The following is a 20,867-nucleotide window of genomic DNA, read 5'->3' as shown; positions in this document are numbered from 1 at the left end:
GGGCCTTCTATTAATTTTGGGAGTTTTCTAGAGAAAGAGAGAAGTAGAATTGATGAGAGGAGGATAATAAATCAAAAGAAAAACATTTTCATGTTTTAAGGTGCAGGGGAAGTTGCCATTGGAGGGAAGTCCTGTTACCAGTGTGGGAGAAGAGCACAGGAAATCCTTCAGAAAGACAAATTCCTTTTGCCAGAGAGCAACATCAAAGTAGAAAAGAAAATTCTGGAGCTATCCTTTTAAACTCGCCTTTGCCCTTAGCTACTTGAAACATGATATACATTACTTAGCACATAGAGTACTTTTCACGGTTGTTTAACTGTTCTGAGAATTAAATCTTTCCTTGGTATAATAAAATTAAAATAAAACATTTAAGATATTGTGAGGTAATACCTTAAAAGTAGGTCTGTCTAGGGTTTTGTTTCACATTTTTATGGTTCAAAGAATACACTAACAGTGTAAAATAGAAAAGTCTTGCATTTTTATATATTTATACCATATAGGCATTAATCAGGCTGAGCTATAGCTCTTTAAATAGAATAATTTAAGTATTCAATTTATTAGAAAGCTTAGATTTTGCTTTGATTTTAGTTTTGTATGAGAATGTGTGACTGGCTTGTTTTCTTTCTTCCTGTGAGTGATCCATTAGTAGCCAGAGTTAATTTTTGTGCTCTGGACTATGGATACATTTTTTATATTACTGGTGTTACTGTCAACACCTTCATTCTGATGCCTTAGATGTTGTAGAATTTGAATTTTCTAGTTTTTGTTAAAAAATCAAATTTTTCCCAAATATATTCTTTATTTTCCCAGAAATCAAATTTCCAAATATATTCTTTGTTTTCCCAGGAATATGTTAGTATTTTTTTTTCTAGGAATACATAATTCAAATAGAGATTTATTTATTAAAAACTAGCAATGATATTTTTCTCTTGTATTTTTTCTTAATACCTTTTCAACGTTTAGTTTTTGTGACGCTTTCTTGCTTTTTCAATATATTTTATACCTATTTTGTGTCTGACTCTCTAAGTCACAAGCTGAATGTTTGTGCTGTGGGTATTCACTATTTGTAAGTTCATTTGAGTACTTGCATGGATGGAGGCTTTGGAACATTCTCCCTTTAGTGACTCATGGATCATTGTGAAACACTCTATGTGTACCCATTTGAAAAAAAACTTTAAAAATTATGTCTTATTTGGTTTTTCAAGTTTTAGATTCTATTTATTTTGCGATTAATGTAATATCTTAAGATCTATGTCAGGAATATTGGAAGTTTTTGATGCTGACTAGGAATTATTTGTAGCTTCCTTTTTAAAGTGCTACAGTTTTAAGGTAGTAGGAAAAAAGTCATAAGTATGTTCATTCTGGTTTCTAGAATGTGCTTGTGAATTTTCTTTGATAAATGAGGCATATAATATTAACATTCAATGAAAATCACAATCATGAAACAAGTTAAGCATCCTGTTTCCCTTTGAATTTAAATCCCTTTATCTACTTTATAGGTATAGAAATGGATGGGAAAAATTAGCTTGCTGACACAATTGAAATCTTCCATTGAATGAAGCTTTTAAATTGTAGCACTAAATATCATGGTCATTACTGACTGATGGTTTAAAAGAAAAATGGCCATACATAGAAAGACCAACTTTTATCCTAAGAAAATTATGTTATTCTTACTCTTGTGTGGTAATTGAATTGATAATATTTTATTTGCAATTCTAATTACACAGAGATTTGTAGTCTCTTTTCTTATTTTTTCCTTTTTCTCCTTTCTCTTCTCTTTTTTTCTCTTCTTCTTTTCTTTTCCTCTTCTTCATGGGTCTTTATTGTAATTTTACTTAAGGTTACAGAGAAGGGAAATATGTTGTGTTCATTAATAGGGTAGTTTGTGGTATGATTAGTTGGGACAATTCTCATTAAGTATGCATCTAATTTTAGCTGTCTTGTCTAGTTTTATTTTAGGCAATTTCATGGTGTTTTTTTTCATGTAGGTTAGAAACCTGCCCATTTTCTTTTTTTTTCTTTTTTTTAGAGACAGGGTCTTGCTCTGTAACCAAGGCTAAAGTGCAGTGGCATGATCATAGCTCACTGCAGCCTTGAACTCGTGGGTTCAAGTGATCCTCTTGCCTCAGCCTCTTGAGTAGCTGGTGGTGCACACCACCATGCCTGACTCCTGTCCATTTCATACTACACAATGGTCTGGGAGAGAAACTGAGCTGAACATTCTGATATTTTAGGCTTCTCATTTGGCTGTAGTTTTCCACAAATGAGTGAAAGTGTCAGATTTTGAGACTAGGACAAAGTTACCCAAATGAAGAAGAGTTATGAGAGTGGTTTACATAAAAAATTAATACTTTGATAAGACAAATTCTCTTTGTCTTTCTCTAGAGTATAAAAATATCTGGAAGTATCTACTCAAAATGGTAACTGATAATTCCACATGGTAAAATATCAGCACTTATTTTCTTAACATTTTAAGTGTTTTTTTAAATAGTAAGTATTTATTATTCATAAAAACCAAACAAAGCCATAACAGTATTTATAGCATTTTCCCCAAAGCTTGCATTTGGGGAGTGTCACTATATTCAGAGTTTTATTTGAGAAGTTGACATTTATTTCTTTTAAAAGTGAATGTAAACTTCTGGCCATGAGTAAATCTATTATAGCCAGGTTCTCCCACAACCAAGAATTCTGGACAAAATACAAAAAGCAAACCAACTGGGGACTCCGAAAAGTCAATAATAACAGGCCGATTGAGAGGGAAGTTGGAATATGAAGAATCACTGATACAGTGGCAGGAAGTTTCCTGGTTTTCTGTTTGTGTTTTTCTCTTCCTTAACTCCCAGCTTTGACTCCAGGGTGGACCAGATTGAGGGACTGTGTAGCAGGCACGGACGGCGGAAGCTTGCAGAGCAGCCCGTCTTTTTCTTAACTCCCAGCTTTGACTCCAGGGTGGACCAGATTGAGGGACTGTGTAGCAGGCACGGATGGCGGAAGCTTGCAGAGCAGCCCATCTTTTTGGCCAGAGAAGTAGGAGAATGGAAGAATGTGAGGGGATTTTTTTTCTTTCCTGGCCCTGCCTCTAGACCAGCCCTAGTGGAAAAACTATGCTATCGTGGTATAAGGGCAGCAGTTAGCGCCCATCTGTTTGGCTAGATCAACAGATAAAAGAAACCTCTCTTCATGCAAAGAATATGGGAGGAACATTTTATATACTTTTTTTCCTATGTATTTTCGCTTGCTATTATACTTTCCTCTGAGAGTATGCCTAGTCATATGAAACTGTACAATAGTGCAATGAGGTTCCTTCAGAGTTTGGCCAGCGGGACTGAGAAAGAAGCTCTCAGAGCCAGAGAGTATGCAGGGAAATCCAGGAATGGAAAGAGTGGGAGAAGGGGATTGCTAGTCTGTGTATGAACCATACAAGTTCCAGTCTTTCTCCAAGGTGGACATGTGTGGAACATACCCCACAAATCATAGTCTCATAGAAGTCTTAGAGAACTGAACTGTGATGTAAACTATTGCCCTCGTCCCAGACCACCCCCTGAGTGGTACATGTCAGAGGCAGACTCAAATGACAGTAAAGACTTCAAACTTGGAACTGACACCAGACCTACTGTCCGTAGGAGAGATGGAATTTGCAGACTGATCTGAATGCAGTTGATTGTCCACTGAGACAAATGAACAAGCATCGCCATTTTTCAGAATCTCACAATATAATTATAATGATTAAGATAATAATTTTTCAGATCATAGAGAATTAAACTAGAGATTGGTAACAAATTATTTGGGAAATGCACAAATATTTAGAAATTAAACAACACACTTCTAAATAATCCAGGGGTAAAAGAAAAAATCTTAAGGGAAATGAGAAAATATTTTAAAATGACAATACAACATATCAAAATGTGTGGGATGTAGCCCAAGTAGGTTTCATTGGGAAATTTACAGCATGAAATACTTATTTTAGAAAAGAAGAGGGGGGTTCTATTTCTAGAATGGTAGCATGAGGAGCTCCACAGATGTGCTCCCTAGCAAAACAAGTATAATTGGTAATTGGTAATTAAAAGTATCTGAAAATTGTCCTAAAGGCATAGAGCAAATAAAGACATTTATTCAAGAAAATCAACTACAGCTTGGTAAGAACAGCAAGAGTTTTTGGCACTTGAACCATGACTTGCTTTCACTTTTCCCTGTTCCTCCTCCAGCTCAGCTTCACAGAAATTCCTTCCCAGTGGGTGTGGCAAAGATGAAGTTTCTCTCCCCTCAGCTCCCAATCAAGGGATACAGTATTGTATTGGGAGGGGCATGCTGCCAGCATTTCTTATCCCTTTGAAGTCTGAGTGGAGGTGGCTAAATTCCTGGTGAGTGCAGCTTAGTGGTTGGGGGAAAGGGTTCTCTTCCTCCACTCAGCCAAGACTGATAGGGCAGAAGCTCTACCCCAGACACAGTAGGTCAAGAATACTGTGGCCTTCATTGTCCTTACCTCGACTTGTTCATAGGATAGAGATTTCACTCAAAGAGATGCAAGCCGGGAACAAGAAAGCTACTCCCTCTGCACAGTGCCCAGTGTAGTAGCTCGTAGATTTTTGCACAGGGGGAGAGGCAATCTGAAGACCAGTGAGATCAGAAGCTCTCCTCAAAGAAATGGACTAATGGAAACAGTGTTGGGAAGTTCAAACCTAAGGATGCTGTAGAAAACAATGGAGATTTTAAAGAGGAGTCTGGTAGTTCCTACTAATTAACAGCAATAAGCTAAACCACAGGCTAGTACATTCACCAGAGAGAACCAGGGACAGAGACAGCTAAGGAGAGTCCTCCTGGGGTCAGAACAATCCTCAGAGACTACCTCAGCATCTACCTCTGCCTGAATTTAATTGGATCAGGCTATGGAGCAATTTATGACCCAGGGTATTGTTGAAAATAATAGAACAAACATCCAGCAATTAGTAGACATAATAGCTGGCTGTCATATCAGATTAGATATACAGTTTAACAAAAGGATAAGGGGAAAAAACAGAGGAGCCCTGCTAAATCCACTGTCATCACAGGTGACTGTATGCATGCCCAAGGCTGCATACACTGAGGGGTGATTCCAAAGTCTTCACCCTGTGGGAGAAATATACTTTATGAAATAGTCTAGCCAAGCCACTAATCAAATAAACAAATGAAAACAACTAAAATTACTCATGGAGAGGGGAATCAGTGTCCAAAGTTGCTACATTGTATTACCTAAAATGTCCAATTTTCAAGAAAAAAAATTATAAGACATGCAAAGAAACAGGAAAGTATGGCCCTTATACAGAGAAAAATTATGCAACAGAAACAGTCTGTGAGAGGGCCGAGAGACCAGATTTAACAAAGACTTCAAAATAGCCATTATAAATGTGTTCAAAGAACTAAAGGAAACGATGTTTAAAAAAGTAAAGAAAGCTGTGATGGGCCAGGCTCAGTGGCTCATGCCTGTAATCCCAGCACTTTGGGAGGCTGAGGTGGGCGGATCACAAGGTCAAGAGATCAAGACCATCCTGGCTAACATAGTGAAACCCCATCTCTGCTAAAAATACAAAAAATTAGTTGGGCATGGTGGCGCACACCTGTAGTCCCAGCTACTTGGGAAGCTGCGGTGGGAGGATCGCTTGAACCTGGGAAGTGGAGGTTGCAGAGAGCCGAGATTGCACCATTGCACTCCAGCCTGGGCAACAGAGCGAGACTCCATCTGAAAAAAACAAAAACAAAAACAAAAAATAGAAAGCTGTGATGACCATATCACATCAAATACAGAATATCATAAAGAGATTTAAATTATGAAAAAGAACCAGAGCTGGGCACAGTGGCATGCACCTATAGTTCCAGCTTCTCAGGAGGCGTAGCCACTGTACTCCAGCCTAGGCAACATAGTGAGACCCCCATCTCTAAAAACAAAAAGCAAAAAAAAAAAGCAGATGGAAATTATAGTGTTAAACCATATAACCGAAGTGAAAAATTCACCACAGGGGCTCAGCAATAGATTTGAACTGGCAGAAGATTCAGTGAACTTGAAAATAGATTGATAGAGATTATGCAGGCCAAAGAAGAGAGTGAAAAAAGAATGCAGAAAAATGAACAGTGCCTCAGGGAAATGTGGAATATCATTAAGTGCACCAACATATGTGTAATGCAGGTACCAGAACAAGAGGAGACAAAGGAGCAGAAAATATGTTTGAAGAGTGATTGGCTGCAAAATTTCTAGTTTGATGAGAAACATCAATTTGCACATACAAAAAGCTCAATGCACTTCAAGTTTAAATACAAAGAGTCACACCTAGCCACAGTACTAAAATTGCTGAGAAACAAAGAGAAATCTTTTTTTTTTTTTGAGACGAAGTGTCGCTCTTGTTGCCCAGGCTAGAGTGCAATGGCACGATCTCAGCTTACCGCAACTTCCGCCTCCCAGGTTCAAGTGATTCTCCTGCCTCAGCCTCCCAAGTAGCTGGGATTACAGGCATGTGCCACCATGCCCGACTAATTTTTTGTATTTTTAGTAGAGATGGAGTTTCTCCATGTTGGTCAGACTGGTCTCAAACTCCCGACCTCAGGTGATCCACGCACCTCGGCCTCCCAAAGTGCTGGGATTACAGGCATGAGCCACCGCACCCGGCTGAGAAAGAGAAAATCTTGAAAGCACCAAGAGAGAAAAGAAGAAAGTTCTAAATTATGAATCTAAGCCCCCATCTAAAGAAACTGGCAAAAGAACAAGTTAAACCCAAAGTAAGCAGACGAAGGAAATAATAAAGATTAAAGTAGAAATCAATGAAATTGAACACAAGCAATAATGAAAATCAGTGAAACCAAAAGCTGGATTTTTAAGTGATGAATGGAATTAATGAACTTTTAGCCAGACTGACAAAGAATGAAAAGAAGAATGGATTTGCTAATGTCAAGAATGAAAGAGAAGATATTACTACAGACACTGTAGATACTCAAAGTATAATAAGAGATTACTGCAAGCAACTCTTTGGGCATACATTTGACAATGTAGATGAAAGGGAAAAAGTCCTTGAGCAACACAAACTACCAAAAATTCACTTAAGATGAAATAGATAACCTGAATAGTCCTATAGCTATTAAATAAATATAATTTATATTTTAAAACCTCCCAGCAGGCCGGGTGCAGTGGCTCACACCTATAATTCTAGCACTTTGGGAGGCCAAGGCGGGCTGATGACCTGAGGCCAGGAGTTCGAGACCAGCCTGGCCAACATGGTAAAACCTCGTCTCTACTAAAAATACAAAAATTAGCTGGGTGTGGTGGCATGTGCCTGTAGTCCTAGCTACATGGGAGGCTGAAGCAGGAGAATTGCTTGAACCCAGGAGGTGGAGGTTGCAGTGAGCTGAGATCACGCCACTGCACTCCAGCCTGGGCGATGGAGAGAGACTCCATCTCAAAAAACAAAAACAAAAACCTCCCAACCAAGAAAACTTCAGGCCTGCATGGTTTCACTGACAAATTTAGTTAAACAATTAAGGGAGAAATAATACCAATTCTATACCATCTCCACCGGAAGAGGGAACACTTTCCAATTTGTGTTGTGAGGCCAGTTTCATCTTAGGGAGATATTCACATATCTGGCAAATACCTTTATCCAGAATATATAAAGATTCTTAAATCTCAACAATAAGAAAACAACCTAATTAAAAGATGGGACAAAAGATGCTATGATGAGATACCACTACACACCTATTATAATGGTGAAAACAAACAAAGACCTGACAATACAAAATGCTGGTGAGGATGAGGAGCAACTGGAACCCTCACCTCTTGCTGCAAAATATTACTTGGAAAACAGTTGGCACTTAAAAAAAATTAAAACACATTTATCATATGACCCACCAATCTCACTCCTAAGAATTTACTCGAGTGATGAAAGTCTGTGTTCACACAAAAACCTTATATGCAAGTATTTATAACAGCTCTCTCTCTCCCTCTTTTTTGGTAATTGTTCAAAACTGCAAATAGTCCTTTGGTAATTGTTCAAAACTGCAAATAGTCCTAAATGCCCCTCAACTGGAGACTGGATAAACAAATTATATGTACATCTATACAATGGAATACTTTTTAGTAATGAAAAGGACTCAATTATCAAATCACACAATAAAGTGGATGAATTTCAAATATATTATATTGAATGGAAGAAGCCAGACTAAAAAGGCTGTTTTTTTAATTGCATTTATATGGTATTGTGGAAATGGTAAAACTATAAGGATGGAGAACAGATTAGTAGTTTCTAGGTGTTGGGCTAGAATTTGGCTACAAGGATATAAATAGCACTAGGGATTTTTATTTTATTATTTTTTAAGTTCTGGGGTACATGTGCAGGATGTGCAAGTTTGTTATATACGTGTGTTATATACGTGTTATATACGTGTTAATAGGTTTGCTGCACCTATTAACTCATCACTTAAGCCCAGCGTGCGTTAGCTCTTTTTTCTAATGCTCTCCCCACAACCCTCTAGCCTCCCCTGACAGGGCCGAGTGTGTTGTTCCCTTCCCTGTGTCCATGTGTTCTCACTGTTCAGCTCCCACTTATAAATGAGAACGTGTGGTGGTTGGTTTTCTGTTCCTGCATTAGTTTGCTGAGGATTATGGCTTCCAGCTTCATCCATGTCCCTGCAAAGACATGATCTTTTTTCTTTTTATGGCTGCATAGTATTCCTTGGTGTATATGTACCACATTTTCTTTATCCAGTCTATCATTGATGGGCATTTGGGTTGATTCCATGTCTTTGCTATTGTGAATAAGCACTAGGGATTTTTTTGTTTGATGGAACTGTTTCGTTATTTTAAAATTTTTAATTATGGATACATATTAGTTCATATATATGGGGATGTGATATTTTGGTACAAGCATACCATGTGTTATAATCAAATCAGAGTAACTGAGATATCATTTACCTCAAACATTTACCATTTCTTTGTGTTAGGAATATTTCAATGCCATTTTTCAGTTATTTTAAAATATACAGTAAGTTATTGTTAACTATAGTTACCCTACCATGCTACTGAACACTAGATTTTATTCCTTCTATCTAGCTATATTTTCATATCTATTTACCAGTCCCTATTTAACCCTCACTCCCCACTACCCCTCCCAGCCTCTGGTAACCATCATTCTATTTTATACCTCCATGAGTTCATTTTCTTTTTTATAGCTAGCACATTAGCACATATGAGTGAGAACATGTGATATTTGTCTTTCTGTGCTTGCCTTATTTCATTTAACATAATGTCTTCCAGTTCTATTCATGTTGTTGCAAATGACAGTATTTCATTCTTATGGCTAAATAATATTCAATTGTGTATATATGCCACATTTTTTTTATTCATTTATCCTTTGATGGGCAATTAGATTGATTCCATATCTTGGCTACTGTGAATAGTGCTGCAATAAACATGGGAGTTTACCATAAATGCAATAATCTGTCCCATGTTTACTACAGCACTATTAGATATCTCTTCCATATACTGATTTCCTTTCTTTTGGTTGTAGACCCAGCATTGGGATTGATGAATCTTATGGTAGTTCTATTTTTAGTTTTTTAAGAAACCACCATATTGTTCTCCATAGTGGCTGTGCTAATTTACATTCCTACCACCAGTGTCTAGGGGCTCCCCTTTCTCCACATCCTCGTCAGCATTCTTTATTGCCTGTCATTTTGATATAAGCCATTTTAACTGATGTGAGATGGTATCACATTGTGGTTTTGATTTGCATTTCTTTGATGATTAATGATATGAGTATTTTTTTCATATACCTGCTGGCCATTTGTATGTCTTCTTCTGAGAAGTGTCTATTGAGATCTTCTACCCATTTAAAAATGAGGGTTTTTACCCCCCATTAAGTTGTGTGAACTTTTTATATATTTTGGTCATTAATCTCATGTCAGATACTTTGTTTGCAAATATCTCCCATTTTGTGGGTTGTCTCTTCACTTTGTTGATTGTTTCCTTTGCTGTGCAGAAGCTTTTTAGCTTGATGTGGCCCCATCTGTCCATTTTTGCTTTGGCTGCTTGTGCTTTTGAGGTCTTACTCAAATAATCTTTGCAGAGACCAATATCCTGGAGTGTTTCCCCAACAGAACTGTTTTCATTATATTTTGCTGGTTATACCACTGTATTCTTTTGTCAAATCTCACAGAGGCATAGAGGGAATTTAAATTTAAAAAATTTAAAAAGTTAATATATTCTGCTGTTTTCCATGAGGAGTCAGCCATGAGCAACATTTTATTTTTTTTGTCTTGTGTTTCATTTATTGTTTTAAGGAAAAAGAAAGAAATTATTTGTGCTCCTGACCTGCAAGGATATATGCCATTTATAACTATAGCTAACGATGGGTAAAAGAGCTGAAGCCTATCAGAATGACTAATAATTTCTGTTTTTCTATGTAGTATGTTTGCTTTTAAAAATCATGATTCACCTAGAGTTACCTTTTTGAAAGAACTGAAAAAAATTTTGAGGCTGGGTGCGGTAGCTCACACCTGTAATCCCAGCACTTTGGGAGATTGAGGCGAGTGGATCATGAGGTCAACAGATCCAGACCATCCTGGCCAACATGGTGAAACCCCGTCTCTACTAATTTTTGTATTTTTGTAAAAATTTTTGTAAAAATACAAAAATTAGCTGGGCATGGTGGCATGTGCTTGTAGTTCCAGTTACTCAGGAGGCTGAGGCAGGAGAATTGCTTGAACCCAGGAGGCGGAGGTTGCAGTGAGCCGAGATCGCACCACTGCTTTCCAGCCTAGCAACAGAGCGAGACTACGTCTCAAAAAAAAAAAAAAAAAAGGAGATTGGAGAAATTACCATGCTTCATGTATTGTTTTTAAAATGATATGGCAGTTTCTAAAAGTGAATAAAAGGTATGGTTCCAGAACAAAGAGCAACTAAAAGAATGGGATATGGATTTATAGACTTTTCACATAGTCATAGGATAGTTATAAAACTGATTTAACTGGGGCATAAAGAAATTCTAATTAAATGAGTTCATTTGAATAAAGCTAGACAGTAACATCAAAAGGATAATTCCCTTTCCATGTTTTTACCTGAAAGCTTAAAATGAAGTACAAACACACTCCTGAATAGCTTTGTGTAAAAACAGTAATGAAAACCAAGTGCAGACTAAAATAAATAATGGTAAAATTTGACAAAACATTCTGTGATGTGCCCAAAGTGATATTGAGGATCAAAGATCCCTTATTTAATTTAATCAATTAAAAAAACAAACAAAGCCAAAATAAAAACAAAAACCTACAAGAAACAATCAAAATTTCCCCCAAAGCATTAGAACTAATCAATGAAACAAGCTGGATCTTTGCAAAGAACAATAAAACGGAAAACTTTATGGTGTCTTCAATGTGATCTAGAAACAAGAAAGAGGACCAAAAAAATGTTAATTGTTGAAAAGAGATCATAATGGTAGATACAGAGCTCTCACAGTTATAGGTAAGCACTGTATCTGCTGGTATATAAAATGCATCAGTGTGTAAGGAACGTTACAAATTTCAAGGAAAAGTTGATAAATACTTTTTCATTACTTACCCTTCCCTTGTCTTGTAGCTGGGTCAAATTTTTTCTAACCCTCTGCTGGGTCAAAATTTTGTTCATCTGTTCTTCCTGTAAGAAATGTGGGAAGCCTGGCCACAGTGTGGCCTTGACCTGCTTTAACCTTCGTTTTGGAGCTTATTGAGGGCACCTGTCACACTGGCATAGCCAACAGACAAGGAAGTCCAGCTGAGATTGTTGCTGAAACACCAGGGGTTCAGTCTAGGCCCTGCTGCTTGCTGCACAGAAAGCCAGTCACTGAGACAACAATTATTGCCAAGGAAGAAGGCTTTAATTGGGTGCTGCAGCCAAAGAGATGGGAGATCAATCTGATTAATCTCTCTGAGTGACCAAAATTAGAGGTTTACATAGCAGGGAAGAACTGTAACAATGTGTAAGAAAACAGGAACTAGGGAGGAATAAAGGAGCAATCATGGTGAATGAGGGGTGCAGCATTGCATTGTCTGGATGTGGTGATCTGGTCAGTTTCAGTTCTTTGATAATTTGTTGAGATGCCTGAGGAGGGAACTCAGATAAAACAAATGCAAGTTTCAAACTTTAAGACCAGAAGAGCCCATTTCTATGTTTATCCAAAAGAACTGTCTATGGGACTGTTGGGTCGATTTCAGGAATGCACTGTCCCAGTAGATGAGCTGCCCAAGTTGCTGACTCACAGAATTGGGTGCTAAATAAAATGGTTGTGGTTTTAAGCCATGAAGTTTTGGGGTGATCTGTTATGCAGCAAAAAGCTAACTGATATGATAGATGTTGCCAGTTTTCCAAAGTGGCTGTGCCAATCTACCTTCTCAGCACACTGTGTGCTAGAGCCCATTACTCTGCCTGTTCTCCAATACCTAGTATTGTCAGGGTTTTTTTTTGTTTGTTTGAGACACAGTCTCTGTCACCCAGGCTGGAGTGCAGTGGCATGATCTCGGCTCACTGCAACCTCTGCCTCCCAGGTTTAAGTGATTCTCCTGCTTCAGCCTCCTGAGTAGCTAGGATTACAGGTGTCCGCCACCATGCCTGGCTAATTTTTATATTTTTAGTAGAGACAGGGTTTCACCATGTTGGCCAGGCTGATCTCGAACTCCTGACCTCAGGTGATCCATCTGCCTCAGCCTCCTAAAGTGTTGGGATGACAGGCATGAGCCACTGAGCCTGGCCAGGTAATTTTTTTTTAGTTAAAAAAAAGTAGCCATTCTTGAGAGTAGTTAGTGACATTGTATTGTGTGGTTTTAATATGTGTTTTCCTGATGACTAATACAGTTAGGTGCATTTTAATATGTTTATTTTCAATTTGGATAGCCTCTCAAAGTAAAGTGTTTACTGAAAGCTTTGTCGGTTTTCCTGTTGTCTGCCCTTTTCCTATTCCTATATAAGAGCTTTTTCTCTATTCTGCATGAGAGTCCTTTTGGAATATAGTATTGTAAATTTTCTGTGGAAAAATGGTTTTAAAGTTCTAAAATATTGACAAAGACATAATTTTGGAGCATATTCAATTCGGTGTTGAAGAGTGAATTTATTTTGTTTTAAGGAGAGAGGTTTGGCACTTCTGACTGATGCTATGATTTAAAAACATTTATTTTAGTTGTGTTGCTGGTGATATATTGCTTGACAATGTCCTTCTCACTAAGATAGTATATCAGATAAAGTGCCTTTTAATTTTTCTGGAAATGTAAAACTTCTCTATTTGATAACCATTAGTTTATAAGAGGTTCTTTGCTTATGTCAGTTTGACCAAATGCCAAGTAATTTTAAAAAACAAGTGGACAGAAAACCCTAACAACCAACAAAGAAATCTGCTAAAAAAATAAACAAAATAAAATGTCAAAAGCCAGTTTTCATTAAAAAGTATTCAGATGTCTGTTTTCATGTCTATCCTAAGTTATTACATATTTTATTATTGCGATTCTATTTGCCTGTTAAGCAAGAAATGGGCAAACATGTTATTTATTCGTGCCATTGGAACTTAATTATTTTCAGCTTTGCTTTCTATACAATATTTTCTTTGACTTCAGTGTTTCATTTAAGACTTTTTTATTTTCCATTTTGGACATTTATTGTGGTATTCTTTTTTTGAGGTAGTATGAGAGAACAAGAACTTTTCTAAAAGAGCATAAAAAAAGTAAATGTTAAGACTGTTTACAGATTGCTTCAAGTTCCATGTTACTTGTGGATTACAAAGTGGGAACATTGAACTTCAAAGCACATCTGGCTGCTGTTACAAAATCAGAAAATAGATTGCTTATTTCCCCCAAATAGACTCAAGAACATGCTTTACCATGAATAATTCCCATTGCATATTAAAATTGGTTATGAGACAAACTCAGTGTATTGTAAATGAATAACAACATAATTCACTGTTGTTTACAGTGTTCATTGTTGCTTTAAAAAATTAGAATAGACATTTTCTAGTTATTTGTCAACTTGAGAAAGGAAATTTATGATGCTAGAATGAGTCTTTAACTTCTTTATTTAATGGCTTTTAAAGATGAAGAGGATGAAATAGGAGTTACTTCTGCATAGTTGAAATGCTACATTGTAATTAGCTGAACCAATATTTTGTACCCTGCTTGTAAATGTAGAGCTGAATAAAAATAAATCACAGATGGTTTTCTTGGCTTTTGGTTTTAAATTTTAAACTCAATTAGAGCTTGAGCATCTTTGGAAATTCCTGTTTCCTCTTTATTTTTTCCTTTATATTTTGATTCTGCTTCATGAATTGGGTTTTGTATATTTGCAGAATTGCATGTATCTTTGAAGAACTTACTTTCTATGCTGCTTTATACAAAACCCTGCAACATTCCAAAAATAAATTATTACCTAACATATGTATATATATACACATATGTATACATATGTATACGTATATACACACATATACGTATACATATGTATACGTATATATACACATACGTATACATATGTGTATATATATACACATATACGTATACATATGTATATATGAAGATGTATATTTATACCTTCAGCTGGTACATATTTAATTGCATGTACTTTGCTGCCTGCTGGAAATTTGCTGCCTCTATTTTTCAAGTTGCAGTGTGTATATGGCACTGTGCTACTTATTTTTATTTTATTTTATTTATTTACTTTTTTTTGAGATGGAGTTTCACTCTTGTTGCCCAGGCTGGAGTGCAATGGTATGATCTCAGCTCACTGCAACGTCTACCTCCCAGGTTCAAGTGATTCTCCTGCCTCAGCCTCCTGAGTAGCTGGGATTATGAGACAGAGTTTCACTCTGGCACCCAGGCTGGAGTGCAATGGCATGATCTTGGCTCACTGAAACGTCTGCTTCTCGGGTTCAAGCGATTCTCCTGCCTCAGCCTCTGAAGTAGCTAGGATTACAGGTGCGCACCACCATGCTCTGCTGATTTTTTTGTATTTTTAGTAGAGACAGGGTTTTGCCATGTTGGCCTGGCTGGTCTCGAACGCCTGACCTCGAGTGATCCACCTGCCTCGGCCTCCCAAAGTGCTGAGATTACAGTCGTGAGCCACCATGCCTGGCTGGCACTGTGTTATTTACTGAAGAATATGCACATTTCTCTGGTACCATGTTGAGGTAGATTGTATTATTGTCTTAATAATTGTTTCCCTGAGTCAAAGTACCAATTCATGTACCCACTAGTAGTGTTTCACATCTTGAACATTTTTATTGTAAATTTTTAATTTATGCCAATCTATAAAATTGTAAAATATCACTTCATTGTGATATTAGTTTATATTTTTTATATTTCTAAGTATATTGACCATATTTTATATGTTTATGAGCCATTCATAATTCCTCATCAGTGAAATGTGCCCCAAGTTGTTTTCCTCATTTTTTTCAAGTGTGTTGACATCTTTTTTTTCATTGTTTTTTTAATTTTTTTATTTTTTTGAGACAAAGTCTCACTCTCATCCACCAGGCTGGAGTGTGATGGTGCAATCTTGGCTCACTGCAACCTCTGCCTCCCGAGTTCAAGTGATTCTCCTGCCTCAGCCTCCCGAGTAGCTGGGACTACAGGTGCCTGCCGCCATGCCTGCCTAATTTTTGTATTTTCAGTAGAGATGGGGTTTTACCATGTTGGCCAGGCTGGTCTCGAGCTCCTGACCTCAGGTGATCCGCCCACCTCAGCCTCCCAAAGTGCTGGGATTACAGGTGTGAGCCACCGCACCTGGTCTTTTCATTTATTTTTAAAGGCCTTGTTTACACGTTTTGGAGACTAATCATTTGTGCAAACATCTCTCAGTTTATGATGTGTTTTTATCATTTTCTTGATGATATATTTTTTGGAGAGGTTCTTAAAATGGTCAAGTTTATTAATTTCTCTCTTATTGATGCTTTTTAAAAACTTTTATTTTAGGTTTGGGGGTACATGTGAAGGTTTGCTACATAGGTAAACACATGTCATCACCCAGGTATTATGCCCAGTACCCAATAGTTCCCTTTTCTCTCCTCTCCCTCTTCCCACCGTCTCCTCTCAAGTAGACTCCAGTGTCCGTTGTTTCTTTCTTAGTGTTCTTATGTTCTTGTCATTTAGCTCCCACTTATAAGTGAGAACATACAATATTTGGTTTTCTGTTCCTGAACATACAATATCTGGTTTTAATAGTTTGCTAAGTATAATAGCCTCTAGCTCCATTCATGTTCTTGCAAAAGAAATGATCTCATTCTTTTTTATCACTGCATAGTATTCCGTGGGTATATGTACCATATTTTCTTTATCCAATCCGTCATTGATGGGCATTTAGGTTGATTCGATGTCTTTGCTATTGTGAATAGTACTGCAATGAACATTCGCGTGTGTCTTTACTGTAGAATGATTTATATTCCTCTGGGTATATATGCAGTAATGGGGTTGCTGGGTCAAATGGTAGTTCTGCTTTTAGCTGTTTGAGCAATGGCCGTACTGCTTTCCGCAATGGCTGAACTAATTTACATTCCTATCAACAGCATATAGGTGTTCTCTTTTCTCCACAACCTTGCCAGCATCTGTTATTTTTTGATTTTTTTATAGTAGCCATTCTGACTGGTGTGAGATGGTATCTCATTGTGGTTCTGATTTGCATTTCTCTGATGATCAGTGATATTGAGCTTTTTTTTCCGTATGCTTGTTGGCCACGTCTATGTCTTCTTTTGGGAAGTGTCTGTTCATGTCCTTTGCTCACTTTTTAATGGGGTTGTTTTTATCTTGTAAATTTGTTTAAGTTCCTTATTGATGCTGGATATTAGACCCTAGTCAGATGCAAACATTTTCTCCCATTCTGTAGGTTGTCTGTTTACTCTCTTGATAGTTTCTTTTGCTGTGCAGATGTGCAGAAGCTCTTCAGTTTAACTAGATCCCGCTTGTCAATTTTTGCTTTCGTTGCAATTGCTTTTGGTGTCTTTGTCATAAAATCTTTGCTAGGACCTATGTCCAGGATGATATTGCCTAGGTTCTCTTCCAAGGTTTTTATAGTTTTGGGTTTTACATTTAAGTCTTTAATCCATCTTGAGTTGATTTTTTGTATTTATGCTTTTTTTTTTCATTTCTTGTTTAGCAAATCTTTTCTAGATTGAGGCCATAACATCATTCTTCTAAATTGTCTTCTGAAAGTTTTTGTAGTTCTGCTCTTAATGATAAGATTTAATCCATTGGGAATTTATTATATATGGTGTGAGGAAGTGATCTGATTTTATATTCTTCTATTTATTGAACATTCCCTTCTTTTCTCAAAAATTGGCAATGCTAGATCTTCCACAAGTCACATTATCAAATAAGTATACTTGAGTTTCTTTCTGCCAATTTCCAGTTGGTTCAATTGGTTTGCCTACATTACTATAGTTTTATTGTATCTTTTCTTTTCTTTTTTTTTGAGCTAGAGTCTCATTTCATTGCCAGGCTGGAATGCAGTGGCGCAATCTCTGCTCACTGCATCCTCCACCTCCCAGGTTCAAGTGATTCTCCTGCCTTAGCCTCCCGAGTAGCTGGGACCACAGACGTGTACAATCACGCCTGGCTAATTTTTCGTTTCTTTTTTTTTTTTGAGACGGAGTCTTGCTGGTCACCCAGGCCGGAGTGCAGTGGCACAATCTCGGCTCACTGCAAGCTCCGCCTCCTGGGTTCACACCATTCTCCTGCCTCAGCCTCCTGAGTAGCTGGGACTACAGGTGTCTGCTACCACACCAAGCTAATTTTTTGTATTTTTAGTAGAGACGGGGTTTTACCGTGTTAGCTAGGATGGTCTCAATCTCTGGACCTCATGAGCTGCTCCCCTCGGCCTCCCAAAGTGCTGGGATTACAGGCATGAGCCACCATGCCGGGACGGTTTTATTATATCTTTATAAATTGCCAATTGCCCCACCTTGATTTTTTAATCAGGCATGTCTTGACTACTTTTGCCCTGTTTTTGTTTATATACATTTTATAAGGTCATTATAAGTTTTACAAAAACCCTGTTGGAATTCTGGTTTGGATCACATTTAAGTGCTAGATCAACTTAAGAATTGACATTTTTTGCAACATCAAGACTGTCCAAAATGGATTCTACTCTCTATTTTTTTTTTCAGTCTTTAGCCCTAATCTTTTGATGAAGCTTATTTGCTCTATAAAGGTCTAGGGTATCCGTTTGTCAGTTTATCTAGGAATTGTACAGTATATTAGAAATTATATCTTTGTAAACTTCTCCTAGATGATTTTTACTCATTTCAGAAATGCAGTTGATTTTTTTTTATTATTATACTTTAAATTTTAGGGTACATATTAAATGTAAAAAAAATTTAAATTTGTATGGGAGCATAGTAGGTATGTATATTTATGAGGTAAATGAGATATTTTGATAACAGGCATATGATACATAATAATGACATCAGGATAAATGGGGTATCTGTCATCTCAAACATTGATCCTTTATTTGTGTTACAAACAATCCAATTACACTCTTATAGTTATTTAAAAATGTTCAATAAATTATTCTTGACTGTATCACCTTATTGTGCTATCAAATACTAGATCTTATTCATTCTCTCTAACTGTATTTTTGTACCCATTAACCATCCCCACCTTCCCCAACTCCCTCTATCCTTCCCAACCTCTGTGAACCATCATCCTACTGTCGATCTGCAGAGTTCAATTGTTTTAATTTTTAGCTCCCACAAATAATCGAGAACATGTGAAGTTTGTCTTTCTGTTCCTGGCTTATTTTGCGGAACTTAATGATCTCCAGTTCCATCCAAGTTTTTGCAAATGACAGGATCTCGTTCTTTTTTATGGCTGAATAGTACTCCATTATGTATAAGTAACACATTTTCTTTTTCCATTCATCTGTTGATGGACACTTAGCTTGCTTCCAGATCTTCACTATTGTGAACAGTGCTACAACAAAGATGGGCATGCAGATATCTCTTTGATATACTAATTTCCTTTCTTTTGGGTATATACCTAGCAGTGGGATTGCTGGATCATATGTTAATTCTATTTTTAGTTTTTTGAGGAAGCTCTACCCTGTTTTCCATAGTGGCTGTACTAATTTGCTGTACTAATTTGCATTCCTATTAACACTTTATTATTGCCTGTCTTTTGGATAGAAGCCATTTTAACTGGGGTGAGATGATATCTCATTGTAGTTTTGACTTGCATTTATCTGATGATCAGTAATGTTAAACATCTTGTCATATGTCTGTTTGACATTTGTATGTCTTCTTTTAAGACATGTCTATTCAGATCTTTTGCCCATTTTCAAGTCGGATTATTGGTTTTTTTCCTATAGAGTTGTTTGAGCTCCTTTGCAAATATTTTCTCCCATTCAGTGGGTTGTCTTTTCATTTTTTTGTGATTGTTTCCTTGGTTGTGCAGAAGCTTTTTGACATGACAAGATCCCATTTGTTTATTTTTGCTTTGGTTGCCTGTGCTTGTGGGGTAATTATTCAAGAAATCTTTGCTCACTCCAATGTCCTGGAGAGTTTCCCCAGTGTTTTCTTTTAGTAGTTTCCTAGTTTGAGGTCTTAGATTTAAGTTTTTCCTGCATTTTTATTTGATTTTTGTGTATGACAAGGGATGGGGCTCTAATTTCATTGTTTTGCATGTGGATATCCAGCTTTCCCAGCATCATTTATTGAGAAGACTTATCCTTTCCCCAGTGTATGTGTATTCTTGTGATCTTTGTCAAAAATAAGTTCACTGTAAATATATGGATTGACTTCTGGGTTCTCTATCCTACTCCATTGGTGCGTGTGTCTGTTTTTATGCCAGTACCATGCTGTTTTGGTTACTGTAGCTTTGTACTATAGTTTGAAGTCAGGTAATGTGATTCCTCCAGTTTTATTCTTTTTACTCAGGATAGCTTTGGCTATTCTCAGTCTTTTTTTGGTTCCATATAAATGTTAGTATTACTTTTTTCTATTTTTGTGAAGAATGTTATTGGTATTTTTATAGTAATTGCATTGACTCTGTAGATTGCTTTGGGTAGTATGGACATTTTAACAATTTTGATTCTTCCAATCCATGAATATGGAATATCTTTTCATTTTTTTGTGTCTTCTTCAAATTCTTGCATTAGTGTTTTATAGTTTTTGTTGTACAGATCTTTCACTCTTTTATTTAAGTTAATTTCTAGGTGTTTTATTTTATTTGTATCTATTGTAAATGGAATTATTTTGTTGATTTCTTTTTCAGGTTGTTTGCAGTTGGCATATAGAAATGCTGTTAATTTTTGTATGTTGATCTTGTGTTCTGCAACTTTACTGAATTTGTTTGTCAGTTCTTATAGTTTTTTGTTGTGGTCTTTAAGTTTTTTTAAGATATAAGATTATATAATCTGCAGACAGCATAATTTGACTTCTTCCTTTCCAATTTGCATGCCGTTTATTTCTTTCTCTTGTCTCATTGCTCTAGCTAGGACTTTCAGTACTACTTTGAATAACAGTAATGAAAGTGGGCATCTTGTCATATTCCAGATCTTATAGGAAAGGCTTTCAGTTTTTCCTTATTCAATATAGATATGAGCTGAGGGTCTGTTGTATATGACTTTTGATGTACTGAAGTATGTTTCTTCTTTCCCAAAATTTTCAAGGCTTTTATCATGAAGGGATGCTGAATTTTATTAAATGCTTTTTCAGCATCAATTGAAATGATCATACAGTTTTTGCCCTTCATTGTGTTGTTATGATTTATCACATGGATTGATTTGCCTGTATTGAACCATCCTTATATCCCTGGGATAAATCCTACTTGGTCATGATGAATGATTTTTTTTATGTGTTGTTAAATTCAGTATACTAGTATTTTGTTGAAGATTTTTGCATCAATGTTCA

At 36.7% G+C, this 20,867-nt stretch overlaps 1 protein-coding gene and 1 long non-coding RNA gene across 52 annotated transcripts in view; one reads left to right on the top strand and one right to left on the bottom strand.

Annotated features, from left to right (window-relative positions):
- CEP112 (centrosomal protein 112) overlaps positions 1-20,867 on the top strand; it is a 599,014-nt gene that overhangs the window by 68,972 nt on the left and 509,175 nt on the right. The gene's annotated exons all lie outside the window — the stretch shown is intronic.
- LOC129051420 (uncharacterized) overlaps positions 2,531-20,867 on the bottom strand; it is a 93,469-nt gene continuing 75,132 nt past the window's right edge. Inside the window, exons 3-5 of one of the 2 annotated variants that reach the window (XR_008515681.2) lie at positions 5,595-5,716; positions 4,484-5,106; positions 2,531-3,011 (exon numbers count right to left, since the gene is read on the bottom strand). This is a non-coding gene — a long non-coding RNA (uncharacterized LOC129051420). The remainder of the gene's footprint in view (positions 3,012-4,483; positions 5,107-5,594; positions 5,717-20,867) is intronic. The other variant, XR_008515682.2, reaches the window with a different exon arrangement.

The sequence above is a fragment of the Pongo abelii genome, chromosome 19 (assembly GCF_028885655.2).
Source record: "Pongo abelii isolate AG06213 chromosome 19, NHGRI_mPonAbe1-v2.0_pri, whole genome shotgun sequence".
NCBI classification, from domain to species: Eukaryota; Metazoa; Chordata; class Mammalia; order Primates; family Hominidae; genus Pongo; species Pongo abelii.
This window is presented reverse-complemented; position numbering and strand designations above follow the sequence as displayed.